This window comes from Schistocerca cancellata, chromosome 3 (assembly GCF_023864275.1).
Source record: "Schistocerca cancellata isolate TAMUIC-IGC-003103 chromosome 3, iqSchCanc2.1, whole genome shotgun sequence".
In the NCBI taxonomy this organism is placed as follows: domain Eukaryota; kingdom Metazoa; phylum Arthropoda; class Insecta; order Orthoptera; family Acrididae; genus Schistocerca; species Schistocerca cancellata.
The window spans coordinates 844055497-844071886 of record NC_064628.1 but is presented as its reverse complement, the minus strand read 5'-3'; the positions used below and the strand labels follow the sequence as shown (position 1 = coordinate 844071886).

The window sequence follows — 16390 nt, the reverse complement described above, 5'->3', positions numbered from 1 at the left end:
GGCGTCTTACTGCACACACTCTAGACAATGTGCAGAGAGTTAACTTATTGGTGACTGCTGACAGAGCACCACAGTGAACGAATTGTCACGCTACGTTGGGATAGGCGAAGGAAGTGTTTGCAGAATACTGAAAGTGTTGTCGTTAAAAAAGGTTTGTGTCAGGTGGGTTCCCAGGATGTTGACAGTGGCTCACAAAGAAACAAAAAAAAAACGGTATGCAGCGAACTTTTGGAACAGTACGAGAATGGTGGAGATGAATTTCTTGGAAGAATTGTGACAGGTGATGAAACATGGCTCAATCACTTTTCACCAGAGACGAAGAGGCAATCAATGGAGAGGCATCACTCAAATTCACCGAAGAAGAAAGCCGGCTGAGGTGGCCGAGCGATCTAGGGGCTACAGTCTGGAACCGTGTGACCGCTACGGTTGCAGGTTCGAATCCTGCCTCGGGCATGGATGTGTGTGATGTACTTAGGTTAGTTAGGTTTAAGCAGCTCTTAAGTTCTAGGGGACTGATGACCTCAGCAGTTAAGACCCATAGTGCTCAGAGCCATTTGAACCATTTTTTGAACCAAGAAAAAAAATTCAAAACGCCACCTTCTGGAGGAAAAGTTATGGCTACGGTGTTTTTCGATTACGAAGGACTCTTGCTTGTGGACATCATGCCAAGTGGAACCACCATTCTCATCGGATTAGGGAAGGACGGGGAAGGAAGTCGGCCGTGCCCTTTCAAAGTAACCATTGCGGCATTTGCCTGGAGCGATTTAGGGAAATCACGGAAAACCTAAATCAGGATGGCCGGACGCGGGATTGAACCGTCGTCCCACCATAAATTCCGATGCATATGTGACGACACAGAAGAAACTTCAAGCTCGACTGAGTCGTGTTCGACCACATCGGCAAAAGCAGGATGTTTTGCTGTTGCACGACAATGCACGGCCACATGTCAGTGAAAAAACCATAGAAGCGACCATAAAACACGGATGGACAACACTGAAACAGCCGCCTTACAGTCCTGACCTGGCTCCATGTGAGTATCATCTCTTTGGGAAACTGGAAGACTCTCTTCGTGGAACAAGGTTTGAAGATGACTCATTTGTGCACGCTGCCAAACAGTGGCTCCCACAGGTTGGTCCAGAATTTTACCGTGCGGGTATACAGGCACTGGTTCCTAGATGGCGTAAGGCAGTTGAAAGGGATGGAAGTTATGTGGAGAAATGAAAATATTGTTCCCAAAGGATGTATCTACACACTGGAAAACTTTCAAACGTGTAGAATAAAAGATGGATTTTAAAAAATAGTGTGCATTTCTTTTGGGGTGACCCTCGTAAGAGAGTGAGTGCAGAAAGTACGGTCGTTAGACGAATTAGTGGGCAGATGTGAGAGTACCGCGGCAGCTAGGTAGCCCGTGCGCCCTTCACCCGCGGCTGAGCGCTGCCTCCGACGGCGGCCGCGTGTTTGTCGCGGTGGGGTCGCGGTAATAGGTCCCGCCAGCTCAACACTGCGGCAAACGGCGCGGGAGGCCGCGACCTCGGCGGATGAGTCGGCCGCGTCGCCGGAGAGCCTCGCCCGAGGTCGCGCCGCAGTTTGCTCTCGCTAAGCGCAAAGAAAAGCTGCGCGCCCACGGCCGCCATTGTTCAGCGTCGCGTGCGGGGTCCGTGTTTGCGCCGGAGGGCAAACTGCGGACTAACGGCTCTCTGTTATCGCTTTAAGAACTGCAAACATCGCGCGGGTAAACAGAATGCACTGTGCATACGTCTGGCGTCAGCACGCGCAGCTGATCGGGCGAAGTGCGCGAACGCCAATGCGCCGGTCAATGATTCCGACGGGATATGTCTGGCAGCGAGCTAGGCACCACGCACTGGGGTTGGCAGCGCGTCCCGCAATGGAGAGATCAACGGTTCGAGTCCAGTCTCTAGCACACACATGGTTTGTAAGGGGCTCCAGACAGGTTGGAAAGTCCCTATCTTAAACAACGTAAAATTTATTCACGTAGAAGGTGCCTTTTCACAGACTATCGGAAAAAAACACTCCAGTAGGCCACGAATGGCCTACCGGAACCATCCGACCGTCGTGTCATCCTCAGGGGAGGATGCGGATAGGAGAGGCGTGGGGTCAGCACACCGCTCTCTGAAAAAAAAATAAAAATAAAAACAACTCGGACGGCACATATTTTTAACTACTTTAATAGAGGCACTTCTAAATGTATTGATTAGTTCAAAAATAATAATTGGTTTCGTAAAAAGTGGCCAAAAAATTAAAAAACTTTCTACACTTTTTATCCACAGCTCTAACTTCTTTGAGATTTACAAAAGAAGAAATCCCCTGTGGTAAAATATGCACAATACTCCAATGAGTACGTCTGCATAACTACTCTCCAATTCACATTTAAGTGCCTGGCAGACTGTTCATCGAACCACCTTGAAGTTACTTCTATTCTGTTCCACTCTACAACAGCCCGCGTGAAAACCGAATACTTAAATCTTACCGCATAAGCTCTGATTCTCCTTATTTTATTATAATGGCCATTTCTCCCTATGTAGGTGGGCGCCAACAAAATATTTTCACACTGTCAGGGGAAATTCAGTGATTGAAATTTCGTGAGAAGGTCCTGCCGCAGCTAAAAACGCCTTTGTTTTAATGACTGCCACACAAATTCGCGTATAAAGACCGTGACACTCTCTCCCTTATTTCGCCATAATACGAAACAAGCTGCCCTTCTTTGAACTTTTTAGATATCCCCCGTCAATTCTATCTTACGCGTATCCCACACCGTTCAGCAATAATCCAGAAGAGGCCGGACAAGCGTAGTGTAAACAGTCTCTGAGAATAGACCTGTTACATTTTCTAAGTGTTGTGCCAATAAATCGAAGTCCTTGGTTTGTTCTTCCCACAACATTATCTATGTGATCGTTTCAGTTTAAGTTATTCGCAATTTTAATCCCTAAGCATTTCGTTGAGTTTATAGGCGTTAGATTTGTGTGATTTACTGTGTAGTTGAAATATATCGGATTCCTTTTAGTGCTCACGTGGATGACTTCACACTTTTCATTATTTAGAGTCAACTAACTTTTTGCACCGTACAGAAATCTTGTGTAAATCGTTTTGCCATTCGTTTTGATCGTCTGACGACATTACATGACGGCAAATGTCACCATCATCTGCAAACAATCTAAGAGGGCTGATCAGATTGTCTCCTAAATCGCTTCTGTAGATCAGGATCAACAAAGCGCCTATAACGCTTCCTTGGGGAACGCCAAATATTACTTCTCGTTTACAGGATAACTGTCGGCCAGTTATTCCGAACGCTGTAATTCTGAGCAAAATCTAGAAATTAGGAGCTGATAAAAAGTGCACTTTATTCTTGAAACGTACAACTTACGAGAAACAGCCATGAAAGTCGTCCCTGATTCATACGGTAGGCTGTCTGCTGGCACTTTCACGTTATCTTGCACTTTCCTTTATTCTACTTATCCGCGCTCTTGTGCCCTTAGTTCAAAGTCTCTAAAGCTTTCACTGATGTCATAAGTCTTTCTTTATCAAAATTTAAAATGTTATTCACTGTGAAACAACCAACAGTTCGTAGCAGTCATTGTAACATTTCCTTCGTTGAACGTTCAAGATTTCAACCTGTCCGGACCCTCTTAAATGAGACAAGTCTATTCAAAATAGGTGGATTTACTAAACAGTAGACAATTTGACATTATGTTAGTATGCCATAGAGCACATCTTTACTCGCGTTTATTTCGTAGCACGGGGTTCACTGATTTCATAATTTGGTAAATTTATTCCATTATAATTTTGTGACAGAATGTCGTTTCTGTAGCCACGGAGTAGGGAAAAACCGAAGTTACGGGAATATAAAATTAAAATAAGAAACTGGTTCCTGTTGATCCCTCACACAGATGGAAGCGACAGTGTGTGTCACTCAAATCTGCAGTGAGATGCACAATCGCGCGACTGCTACGGTCGCAGGTTCGAATTCTGCCTCGGGCATGGATGTGTGTGATGTCCTTAGGTTAGTTAGGTTTAATTAGCTATAAGTTCTACTAGGGAACTGATGACCTCAGAAGTTAAGTCCCATAGTGCTCAGAGCCATTTAAACCATTTTTAGTTATCTTTTCACTGCCTTCCACGTAGGTAGTTACAAACAATAAAAACTTAAATAACCACTTACATACATGGCGAAAAAAAGATGTTTAATCGCATAGCGTGATTTACATTCATTTTAAGCCAGACTAAATTTAGCAGGTAAAAGCAGACACACCTACGCTCGGGATCGCATCCTCCACTCTAATCTTCCTGAACCAAAACTCTATCCGTTGTACTTAACGGGCACTGCAGTTACAAGGTATTCAAAGAAGATACCTGTGTGTGTGATTACTGTGTTGCCAAGTCCACATTCTTTCTAATGAAACTGTGCTCAGGACGAAATTTAGCTATAAAGTTTTGTTTTGCTTGCATGTAGGGAATGGCACCGTGAAGTCACAGCGGGGTAATTTTTCTTTGCTCTGTATGCCACTAAAGACAGGAAGAGAAAATCACTAAATTTATTTGGTTGTATTATTATCCTTTATCCTCCGTCACTAAGAGATTTTTTATTACTTAGGTACATCTCTTCGGGAAGGAAAAAGTATCTGGCATCCTGTGTAAAACATTCTCGGCCTTATTGCCGCGTCAGTTTCGACGATTACCTCCATCGTCTTCGTCCGGTTCTCCTGACGGAGGTAATCGTCGAAAGCTCGAGGTTTTACCCTGGACTGATGCGGCAAGAAGTCTAAGAATGTTTTTTACAAGAGTGCCGTCGCGAAAGACTTCGTTCTCATGTCTGACACAACACACTGCTCGGCACGTAGTCTCCGTACATCCAATTCTGTTCGTTCAGAAGATGGCAGTTATACACCTAACAGTGAACAGGGCTTTTTTTTTTGCTGCCGTTAGTGCTTCTAATCTCTCTGAAATTCTGAAGGTAGCGGGGGTAAAATACAGGGAGTGAAAGGCTATGTCCAACTTGTACAGAAACTAGGCCTTACTTAGAAGAGTCGAGAGGCATGAAACGGAAACGGTGGTTGAGAAGGCAGTGATACAGATTTGTAGCCTATCCCCGATGTCAGTCAATCTGTATATTGAACAAGCACTAAAGAAAACAAAAGAAAAATTTGGAGTTGAAGATAAAGTTAAAAGAGTAGAAATAAAAACTTTCAGGTTTGCCGATGACATTGTACTTATATCAGAGACAGCAAGAGACGTGGAAGAGCAGCTGAACGAAATTGACAGTTGTCTCTGAGCACTATGGAACTTAACATCTGCGGTCATCAGTCCACTAGAACTTAGAACTACTTAAACCTAACTAACCTAAGGACATCACACACATACATGCCCGAGGCAGGATTCGAACCTGCGACCGTAGCAGTCACGCGGTTCCGTACTGAAGCACCTAGAACCGCTCGGTCACAGCGGCCGGCAACAAAATAACAAATGATGGCCAAAGCAAAGAGAATATATAATAATCTAGACTGGCAGTGGAAAGAAAAGCGTTTCTAAAAAAAAAAAAAAAAAGAAATTTGTTAACATCGAATATAGATGTAAGTGCTAGGAAGTATTTTCCGAAAGTATTTGCATGGAGTGTAGCCAGGTATGGAAGTGAAACGTGGATGATAAATAATTTACACGAGAAGAGAATAGAAGTTTATGAAATGAGGTGCTACAGGACAATGCTGAAGGTTAGATGGATAGGTAGATCATGTAACTAATGAAGAGATACTGAATAGAACTGGGGAAAAAAGAAATTTGTGGCACAACCTGACTGCAAGAAGGGATCGGTCAGTCGTACACATTATGGGACATCGAGGGATAACCGATCCGTACTGGTGTGATGTGTGGGAGGAAAAATCGTACAGGGAGACCGAGAGGTGAGTACAGCAAGCAGATTCAGAAGGATGTAGCCTGCAGTAGTTATTCGGAGATGAAGAGACTTGCAGACGATAGCATAGAGTGTTGATAGACATAGGTGTTGTTGATAGAAATTTTCAGCTGTCCGCATCGAGGTATATGAACAACACCTGTCAGTAGCTGAGGGTTTCAATTAATTATCATTTATTCTAGAGAAGCTGCACGGTCATCAATGGTATGTGTTCTTTCGAGAACAGTTATTGTCTTCATATATATTGATCCTTAATGTTCCTTCATTGTAGAAAATCCCCTTCGACTAGTTCGCAGGGCGATGAAAGTGTGCATTAATTCTTATGGTCAGTGGCACAAGATCCGAGCATTATATCTGAGATGTAGGTGAAGTATTTTCCAGTTCTTGTCTAGAGTGTAAGACAAGTATGAAATGCTCAAGTGTTGTTGGACAAGAGGGCAAGTAATTTGCTCTATTGCTAACAGTTGTATTTCTTTTAAAATGAACGATTGTGAAAATGAAGAACGTTCGCTCCTTCCGACTTTTTTATTCAATGTAACGAAAGAAAATTTATTTTACAACATATTTTGACGGTTTAGTTACTTTCTTCGTAGTTGCCTTTCAAATTTAAACATTTATCGTAGCCCTCCACAAGCTTTCCTATGCCTTCTGCATACTCAGCTGCAGCCAAGTTATTGAACCACCCACTGACGTCCTCTTGCAGTTCGCTGTCACTTCCATAACGATTTTCGCCCAAAAAGTCTTTGAGTCTGGGAGAAAGGTGGTAACTGCTCAGGGCGAAGACCGGGCAATAAGGTCGATATTCATAAACCTTCCACTTAAACTGCCGAAGCAATTCCTTCAACAGTGCAGTAAAATGCAGCCGAGCCTTGTCGTTAAGACTCTCAATGCCGTCGGATAACAATCCACTCCTTCTGAGACTCCGAGTTGAATATCGCGGTGTAGTCGGTAAAAGGTCTTACAGTAGGCCGTTGAATTTACAGTCTCTCCTCCAGGTATAAAAACGGAGGGCAAGACACCCCCTCGATGCCAGAGCACTGTGGCCATTACTGTTTTGGGGCTCAGGATTTCTTTCGCTTTGTTTTGGGTAGATCGGGAATGATGCCATTCCACTGACTTGCGCTTTGATTCGGGACTTTTTAGCGAATGTCAGATCTTTTTGCCAGTAACAGTGAGGTTAATAAATTCCTCTCCATTCTTGAGCCGAGCAAGAAAAGACAGTATAGCTCCCATTCGTGGTTTTTTGTGTTCATCTGTCAAAATTCGAGGAACCAACCTGGCACATATTTTCTATAGCCAAAATCATCACTAACAATTTGACAGTGTCCTGATCGTGAAATTTCAAGAAAGCACAACTTCAGTCCATCAATAGTGAGACTTCCACCCTTTTTTTACTCAGTCGTTGATTTGAGTTCCTCAGTTACTATAACTGAAGGTCGCGCTTACTGTACGTCATCATAAATATTCGTTAGTTCGCCATTGGATACGATAAACTATTTTCGAACTCAAGCTACATTCATCACTTGCCTATAAACCTCGGTTATATGTGTGTAAATTTCGATAGGGTGACTTTCTTTACTCAGAAACCGACTTTCAGAACGAACTTCATCTTTCGTAGGATCTTTAATTTTGTCACACATTTAAAAATTGCCCACATAAATACACTGACGGAAAAGTAACCGCAACGCCAAGTAGGAGTTGTGCGACATAAACGAAAGTAGGTAGACGTGTTTCTACATTTGAAAGATGAGGTCTATTCCAATTTCGAGCCAGTCGCATAAAACTGGCGCTTGTAGCGCCGCTATGTGGACACAGCTCAGGTTTGCTGTAAATACATGCTGTAGCGGTCGTGAGCGTTAGTTGCCCTTGAGACTGGACGTGCTTAGTTGATCTTAGTCAAGAGTGGCTTTAAGACGACAAGGACGCCACTATCAACATCTCACCGAGTTTGAATGAAGTCGTGGAATACAGCTCCGAGAAGCTGGACGTTCCTTCTGCGATACTGCAGAAAGACTTGGCAGGAATGTAGCCACTGTACATGATTGCTGGCAGCAGTGGTCACGAAAATGAGCGGTCGCAAGAAGACCGAGCTCCGGACGACCACATGGCACTAACGAGAGGGAAGACAATCGTACAGGCTCATCGCTCTGGCGCATCGTAATGCATCTGTAGCAGCAATTTGAGTAGCAGTCGGCTCCACGGTGACACAAATAATTGTTACAAATTGGTTAAGGACAGCTTCCAGCCAGTCATCCTGTAGTGTGCATTCCACTGACCACAAACCAGCGTCACGTGCGAGTTCAATAGTGTGACGAGAGAGGGCATTGGAGGGCATGATGAAGGTTAGTTGTGTTTTCTGATGAAAGCTGGTCTTGCCTCGGTGCCAGGGGCGGCCGTGTGTTGGATAGGAGTTGAGGTCCTGCAACCAAACTGCCTGCGCAGACCTAATGGTCTGGGCTGCGATTTTGTACAACAGGAGCACTCTGGTGGTTATCCCACGCACACTGACCGTAAAATTGTACATCAATATGATTATTCGAAATGTGCTGGCAATCATCAACAGAATTACGGGGGGTATTTTCCACCAGGATAACGCTTGTCCAAATGGCTCTGAGCACTATGGGACTCAACAGCTTAGGTCATAAGTCCCCTAGAACTTAGAACTACTTAAACCTAACTAACCTAAGGACATCACACACACCCATGCCCGAGGCAGGATTCGAACCTGCGACCGTAGCAGCCCCGCGGTTCCGGACTGCAGCGCCAGAACCGCACGGCCACCGCGGCCGGCACGCTTGTCCACATAATGCCGTTTTAACCCGACATGCTCTACAGAGTGGCGACATGTTGCCTTGGCCTGCTCAATCACTAGATTTGCCTCCAATCTAGCACATATAGGACATCATCGGACGACAACTCCAGCGTCATCCACAAAGAGCATTTACCGTCCCTGTATTGACCGATCAGCTGCAACAGGCATTGAACTCCATCCCACAAACTGTCATCCGGCACGTGTACGAGACAATGCGTGGTCGTTTGTGTGCTTGCATTCAACATTCTGGCGCTTTCACTGGTTTTTAATGTACCAGTATTTCCCATTTCCAATGGCTTTTCTTGCGCTTACTTTAACCTGTGAACTTGCAACGTTAATCACTTTCATGTTACGTATACAAATTTATTCCCGAAATTTCATCACTCGAAAATTAATTATTTTTTGGTGTTGTGATTTTTTCCCGTTAGCTTGCTAGTAGCGTTATAGTGGCGCCAAGATCTATGACACGGCGGCGCGGGTGGACGGAGGGCGGCATGACCCGTTAAACCGAAACGTTCTTCGTTCTTTTATAACTGCATTCGAAACCTCTGAAAAAACAGAGTGCAGGAACGTTTGTTGAGGCTGAGATTTTCGGAATTATACTCGCACTCGTGTTCGGTACATGGCTCTGGCACATCGTAATGCATCTGTAGCAGCAATCTGAGCAGCATTTTGCTACACAGTGACACAAAAAACCTTTACAAATTGGTTAAGGACAGCTCCCAGCCAGTCACTGTGTAGTGGGCATTCCACGGACCCCAAACCACCGCCACTTGCGAGTTCAGTGGTGTCAAGCGACCACACCAGGGTCCCATATAGCACTCCGTCTTCAGGCCACAAGTGGCCCATCGGGACCATCCGACCGCCGTGTCATCCTCAATTGAGGATGGGGATAGGAGGGGCGTGTGGTCAGCACACCGCTCTCCCGGTCGTTACGGTGGTTTTCTTTGACCGGAGCCGCTACTATTCGGTCGAGTAGCTCCTCAACTGGCATCACGAGGCTGAGTGCACCCCGAAAAATGGCAACAGCGCATGGCGGCCTGGATGGTCACCCACCCAAGTGCTGGCCACACCCGACAGCGCTTAACTTCGGTGATCTCACGGGAACCGGTGTATCCACTGCGGCAAGGCCGTTGCCCGGGAGGGGGGGGGGGCATATAGTTCTCTGTATGCTCTGTAACTGTTCGTTGCACGTTTTTGGCATGGTTTTCACATCTTCGGATTACCATTTTTGACTGTGTTACGATGATTTGAAAATGAGTCTCTACCCGAAAATAGTCATCGAGTGAATAAAAAAAGTAAAATTTGCAACTTTCCTCTGGTTTTTCGTTGTACAGAGAAGTGTTCTTTCCTGTAACAAATCTGACTTATGTGGAATCAGTTCTACGTCTAATTACATGTCCCGCAAGCCATTGTAAGGTGCCTAGCGGCGGGTACCCTGTACCATTATCAATCCTATCTTTTGTTGTTCCACTCGCAGACAGAGGGAGAGAAACGACTGTTTATGTGCCTCCGTATGAGTTCTGATTTCTCGTATCTTATCTTCATGGCCCTTACGCGAAACGTATGTTGGCGGCAGGAGGGTCCTGCAGTCAGCTTCAAACGGCAGTTCTCTAAATTTTCTCAAGAGTGTTCCTCGAAAAGAAGGTCGCCTTCCCTCCAGGGATTCCCATTTGAGATCCCAAAGCATCTCTGTAACACTTGCGTGTTGTCTGAACCTACCTGTAACAAATCTAGTAGCCCACCTCTGAATTGCTATGATGTCTTTCTTTAATTCGACCTGGCGCGGATCCCAAGCATACGAGCAGTACTCAAGAATAGGTCACACCAGCATCAAATATGCGGTCTCCTTTACAGATGAACCACACGTTCCCAATAAACCGTTCTCACATGCTCGTTCCATTTCACACCGCTTTGCAGTGTTACGCCCAGATATTTAAACGACGTGATTGTGTCAAGCACGAAACTACTGACCATATATCTGAAGATTACAGGTTTAATTTCCTTACTTACCTGACATAACTTGCATTACTCTACATTTAAATCCAGCAGCCATTCATCAACCAACTAGAAATTTTATCTAAGTCAGCTTGTGTCACTCTCTAGTCACTCATCTTTGAGACCTTTCCGTATACCGCAGGATCATCACAAACAACCGCAGACCGCTTCCAACTCTGCCCGCCAGATCATTTATGTATATATAAAAATAGCGGTCTATCACACATACCTGGGGCACTCGTGACGACACCCTAGTCTCTGATAAACACCCGCCGTCGAGGAAAAACATACTGGGTTCTATTACGTAAGAAGTCTTCGTCCAGTCACACATCTGGAAACCCATTCTGCAAGCTCGCACCCTCGTTAACGGTCCGCAGTGCGTTACCGTGTCAAATGGTTTTCCGAAATCTAGAAATATGGAATCTGCCTGTTGCTCTTCATCCATAGTTCGCAGTATACTTGTGCTATGTGAGAAAAGACTGTCGTGAATCACAGTAGAGCAGCGATTAGCAGTCCAACAACACTTTATTACATAGTCACAGAGCATACAATATAACAAGTCAAAGATACATTGTCCATAGAGTAAACAAACAGTCTCTCACTTGCGAGAAGTACATCACTCTGTGACATCCTCCCCACCCTGGTCGACCTCCAAAGGTACGGCCAGCTGCACAGGACGACTAATGATGTGACCTTCTGGTGCCGGAGTATTATCGTCCTTACCCTGCCGTCTCTTCCTGGTAGTACCTTTTCTGTCCTGGCCTTCTTCCATATATGTCGCGGACGAAGGTCCTCTTGGATCAGCACGATGTCGCCAGGGCGAAAGGGGATGACTCGTCCCGATGGGCGTTTAACTTCATGGTAGTTCCGGAGCTCCAATAGGTATTCTTTAACCCAATGGTTCCAAAAACTGTCACAGAGTTGCTGTCTCAGTCGAAATTCCTTTGTTAAATTCGTGCTCGCTGAAGGCTCTGGTCCCATCGGAATAGTCGTAAGCAAAGTCAGAAAATGGGATGGTGTGAGTGCATCACAATCATCTCCTGGTGTGATGGGCCTGGAGTTCACCGCGGCTTCAATACTGATCAAGGTGGTGTTCAGTTGTTCCTCAGTGAGCTTTGCGAGTCCCAGTACCTTCCGTAGGCAACGCTTTATAGTGCCCACCATTCTTTCCCACCATCCTCCCCACCAAGCCGCACGGGAGACAATGAATTTCCAAGTAATACCGTGGTGGGCGAGGAACTGATAAGATTTTGTGGTGGTTAATGCCTTCCAAAGTTGGGCTAGTTCCATATTCGTGGCGTGGAATGTTTTCGCGTTATCTGTATATATCGTGTGGGGTAGTCCGCGTCTTCCGGCGAATCGCTGAAGTGCCATAAGAAACTTGTCCGTTGAAAAGTCTGTACAGAGTTCGAGGTGGACAGCTCGTGTGGTAGCACATGTGAAAAGAGTGATATATGACTTGTGCGTTTCCTTCCCCACTTTGATGAATAGTGGGCCAGCAAAGTCTATTCCGGTTACAGCAAATGGTTTAGCAGGTGAAACTCGTTCAGGTGGCAGCGGTGCTTCGATCTGTTGCCCTCGTGGATTCTTCAAGATCTTGCATGCGAGACATGAGTATAGGATTCTTTTGATGGCCTGACGAGCTCTAAGGATCCAAAATTCGGTTCGCAGTTCGGATAGTACAGAACGAACACCAAAGTGATGAAGGCGGATGTGTGTCTCTCGAATAACCAGTTGTGTGAAGTGGTGGGAACCGTCAGGGAGTACAGGATGTTGTTGTTCCCTATTTAGGCTAGTGCACTGCAGTCGACCTCCTAGACGTATCAGTCCATCTTCTAGGAAAGGATTGTATCGTGCGATTTTTGACTCTCTTGGCAGTGGTAAGTTATTCTGAAGTGCATGTAATTCGTTGGGGAAGGAATCTCTCTGGCCCACTCGAATCCAATACATTTTGGCAGCTGATAATTCGGCGGCTGTAAGTTCTCCTGAAGATTTATTCTTCTGACGAATGTTGTGTAGGAAACGGAGAGTCCATGCTGTGATACGAATGAGCTTCCAGTACGAGCTGAATTTAAGTAAGTTCAAAAGGCTGGTTGGCGTAGATATCGACAAAACTTGGCTCTGGGTTTTATTCCTCTTTTCTTCGGGAGGATGTCGTACCATCGTTGGAGTATCGTTGTTTGGCCAGCATTCAGGAGGGCGTGTAAGCCAAGGCGGCCCATGCCACCAAATATCCAGAGAATTCATTTGGTAGCCGAGGAGTCCACGTGAGAGGTGGTCAGCAGGATTGTCTGGTCCTGGGCAGTGTTTCCATTGCGTGGGAGTCGTGTGTGTTTGTATCTCAGTTACCCGATTACAAACAAAGGTCTTCCATCTGTTAGGATCACAGTGAATCCAACTTAGTGTTGTGGTGTCACCGCCAGACACCACACTTGCTAGGTGGTAGCTTAAATCGGCCGCGGTCCATTAGTACATGTCGGACCCGCGTGTCGCCACTGTCAGTACTTGCAGACCTAGCGCCACCACATGGCAGGTCTAGAAAGACGGACTAGCACTCGCCCCAGTTGTACGACGACATTGCTAGCGACTACACTGACGAAGCATCGCTCATTAGCCGAGCAGATAGTTAGAATAGCCTTCAAATAGTCCATGGCTACGACCTAGCAAGGCGCCATTAGCCTTACAGTGATTGTAATTAACCGTATCTGGAGATACTCATTTGTATCGTCAATAGCGATGTACCACAAGGATGAATTAAAGTATTCAAGGAGCTGCATACTTTTCTTATAGCATTAATTAAGTATCCTGTTCCAGAACTCACGCCAGCCGGCGTGTGTGTACGCGTGCCTTTCGGCTACCTCATAGTGGCGTGGCTGTTTTGCTACGCCACAACAAGTGTTATTGTAGAATCCGTCCACAATATCGCATGGGCAATTTTAAATTCTGTTGCACGGCAAAAGTAACACAATAGTCTGGTCCCAACTACTGCCGCTAAAAGTTCGAGTCGAGGCAATGTCACCTTCTTAATAGGAGCAAGTCTGTTCTTGCTACAGACTAAATGGGTTACGACGTCATCATCTAAGACAGTACGAATGTACAAAGCTGCTCCATATGCCTTTTCCGAGGCGTCACAGAATACGTGCAGCTGAAAGTCTCTTCCATGAGCTGTAGCAATCCATCTAGGGACATGTATATGTGACAATGAAGGTAAGCTAGATATCCAAACGCGCCATCGTGCCCCTAAGTCCCAGGGCATAAGTTCATCCCAGCCAATCCCTCGGCACCATGTGTCCTGGAATAGCAATTTCCCAACAAGAGAAACTGGGGAAAACAGTCCGAGTGGGTCATAGAATTTAGCCGTACATTGTAAAAGAAGTCGTTTGGTGGCTGGCTCTTCTGACGACCTTCTGATGATTTCGCTAGGATCGATACAGAAGTAGTCACCTGCGGTGTTCCAGTCTACACCTAAAACTTGAATCTGGGTGTGGAGTTCTCGCCCTTCTGCCCTCCAGATAGTGTGGAGTTGTTCACAGTTGGTAGCCCATTTTGATAAGGGGAGACTGATCAATTTCATTAGGGTTACAAGTTCATAGTATATAGTTATCACCAAATTATCACCTTCTACTGAGATCACAAAATCGTCCATGTATGCAGTCTTGTTTATAAGTGGCGCTACGGTGGGAAATGCTGTCATACACTTGTCGGCAAGTTCTCTTAGTGTTGCAGAAAGTAAAAATGGGCAGCAGGTCAGGCCGAATGGGAGTCTGTTAAAACGGTATTCTGTTAGTTCGTCCGTCGTTTGAAGATTTCCTGTTTGATCCTGGCTAATTTTGAACCAGAAAAATCTGGTCAAGTCTTTGTCCTTTTCGCTCAAGGTTAATTGAAGGAAAGCTTGTGTGATGTCCGCGACGATAGCCGTAGAATATAATCTGAAACGCAGTAAAATTTCCAGAATCTCTGGTAATAGGTTCGGTCCTACTTCTAATATCTCATTCAGAGAAGGTGCATTGTTTTCGTGAGGTGAGGCGTCAAAGACTATTCTCCACTTAGTGGTTCCGTATTTCTCCTTCCTCACTGCATGATGAGGGAGATAAAATAGCTCCTTTCCTGAGAGTGGGGTGGGAGCGACCTCTACTTGCCCCTTCGTAATGTAGTCTAGCATAAGATCGAAATATATTTGCTTAAATGTCTCTTGACGTTGAAATCTTTCCCTGAGGTGCTTGAATCGTTTTTCCGCGATAGGTCTGTTACTCGAAAGCACTTTATGTTGCATTTTGGGAAGTGTAACGACTGCTCGATGATCCTTTATAGAGAAAGATGCTCTAAACTCTTCAAGAAGTCTCGTATCCTTGTTGTTCACAGGTAGATCCTGATCGGCAGTAATCCCTATAGTTTCCAAGTCCCAAAAGCGTCTGAAATCATTGTCAGAGTGCAGAGGAGATCGGTCAGTCTGAGCAAAATTTACCACGGTTGCATGCACACAGGCTTGTGACTTGTTACCACTAAGTATCCAGCCAAACAGAGAAGGAACTAACACTAAGGTTTCAGAGATGCGTATGGGCGAATTGTGCTTCACTATCTTCCAATAAAAATCGCCTCCTACAAGAATCTCCACGGGAAGATCTTCTGTTGAATCGGTTTTCGGATCTGCTAGCGTAATCTTACGGGCATCTGGTAAACTCTTTATATGTTGTGGAGGGAAAAAAAAAAAAAAAAAAAAAAAAAAAAAAAAAAAAAAAAAAAAAAAACGGATCTTTGTCAACCGACTGCTCAAACTGCTCCCAGAATCGCGCCCATGTCTCAATATCGCCCGAAAAAGGCTCAAGTTTGATCGGCGGAAGTTTTACTGAAGCTGTGGGAACACTCATTGTTACAGATTGTGCCGGCGGATTGTCGGGAATCTTTATGTCTGCTACCGATTTCGCAAGCTGTTTCTCTATTTCGTGAGACAATCGGGAAATTGTGAGTTTCGCGGTGTCTATATAATCTTCGCATTTAGGAACATCTTCTTCGTATTCGCCATCGTCTAATAACTCGTGAATATCCTCATCTAATTTAACGAGGCGGTCCAGAACGCTTCCCAATCTGTCATTGTAATATTTATAATCCGCGATTTCTGATGTGTCGGGTAACCTTGCAACTTCCGCCACGAGTCGCGTAATGTTTTTTCTCTCATACGTTTTCTCTTTAGAGAGTGTAATTGCGCTTCTGGTATGTGGTCTGGCACGCCCATTCCGTCCGATTACTCCAAAGTTTAAAGCAGTGTCGGCTAGCGATCAGCTGGTCCTAGTAAGGCGTTATCTTTGGATCGCTAGTCGAAGTAGTTCAATTGATGGCAGCACTAGTCATAAACAATATGTAGGCGTAGCGTAGGATCTGATAATTCGTTAAAGCGCTAATCGAACAGCTACAATAGCAGTACACAGCGGCAATAATGTAATCAGTTGCCTTTACAAATGGCACTACAAAACATGTTGCGTGATAATTCAGTTGAACTTAGCTGTGTATGATGGCGGTTGTCGTCGAAGAGCTTGTTGCGTGGTGTAACAAATCGCTGCAGTAAACCCCGTCGTAGTATTGCCGCGTGACGTGCGTCCAGAATTCGTGTTTCACAACGGCAATCGTGGAAATTGTCTCGGGCAAAGTCTATTCCCGGG

At 45.2% G+C, this 16390-nt stretch overlaps 1 pseudogene; it reads right to left on the bottom strand.

Annotated features, from left to right (window-relative positions):
* Nucleotides 1-9755: 9755 nt before the first annotated feature.
* Nucleotides 9756-9873, bottom strand: LOC126177419 (5S ribosomal RNA; annotated as a pseudogene).
* Between the last annotated feature and the right edge of the window lie 6517 nt (nucleotides 9874-16390).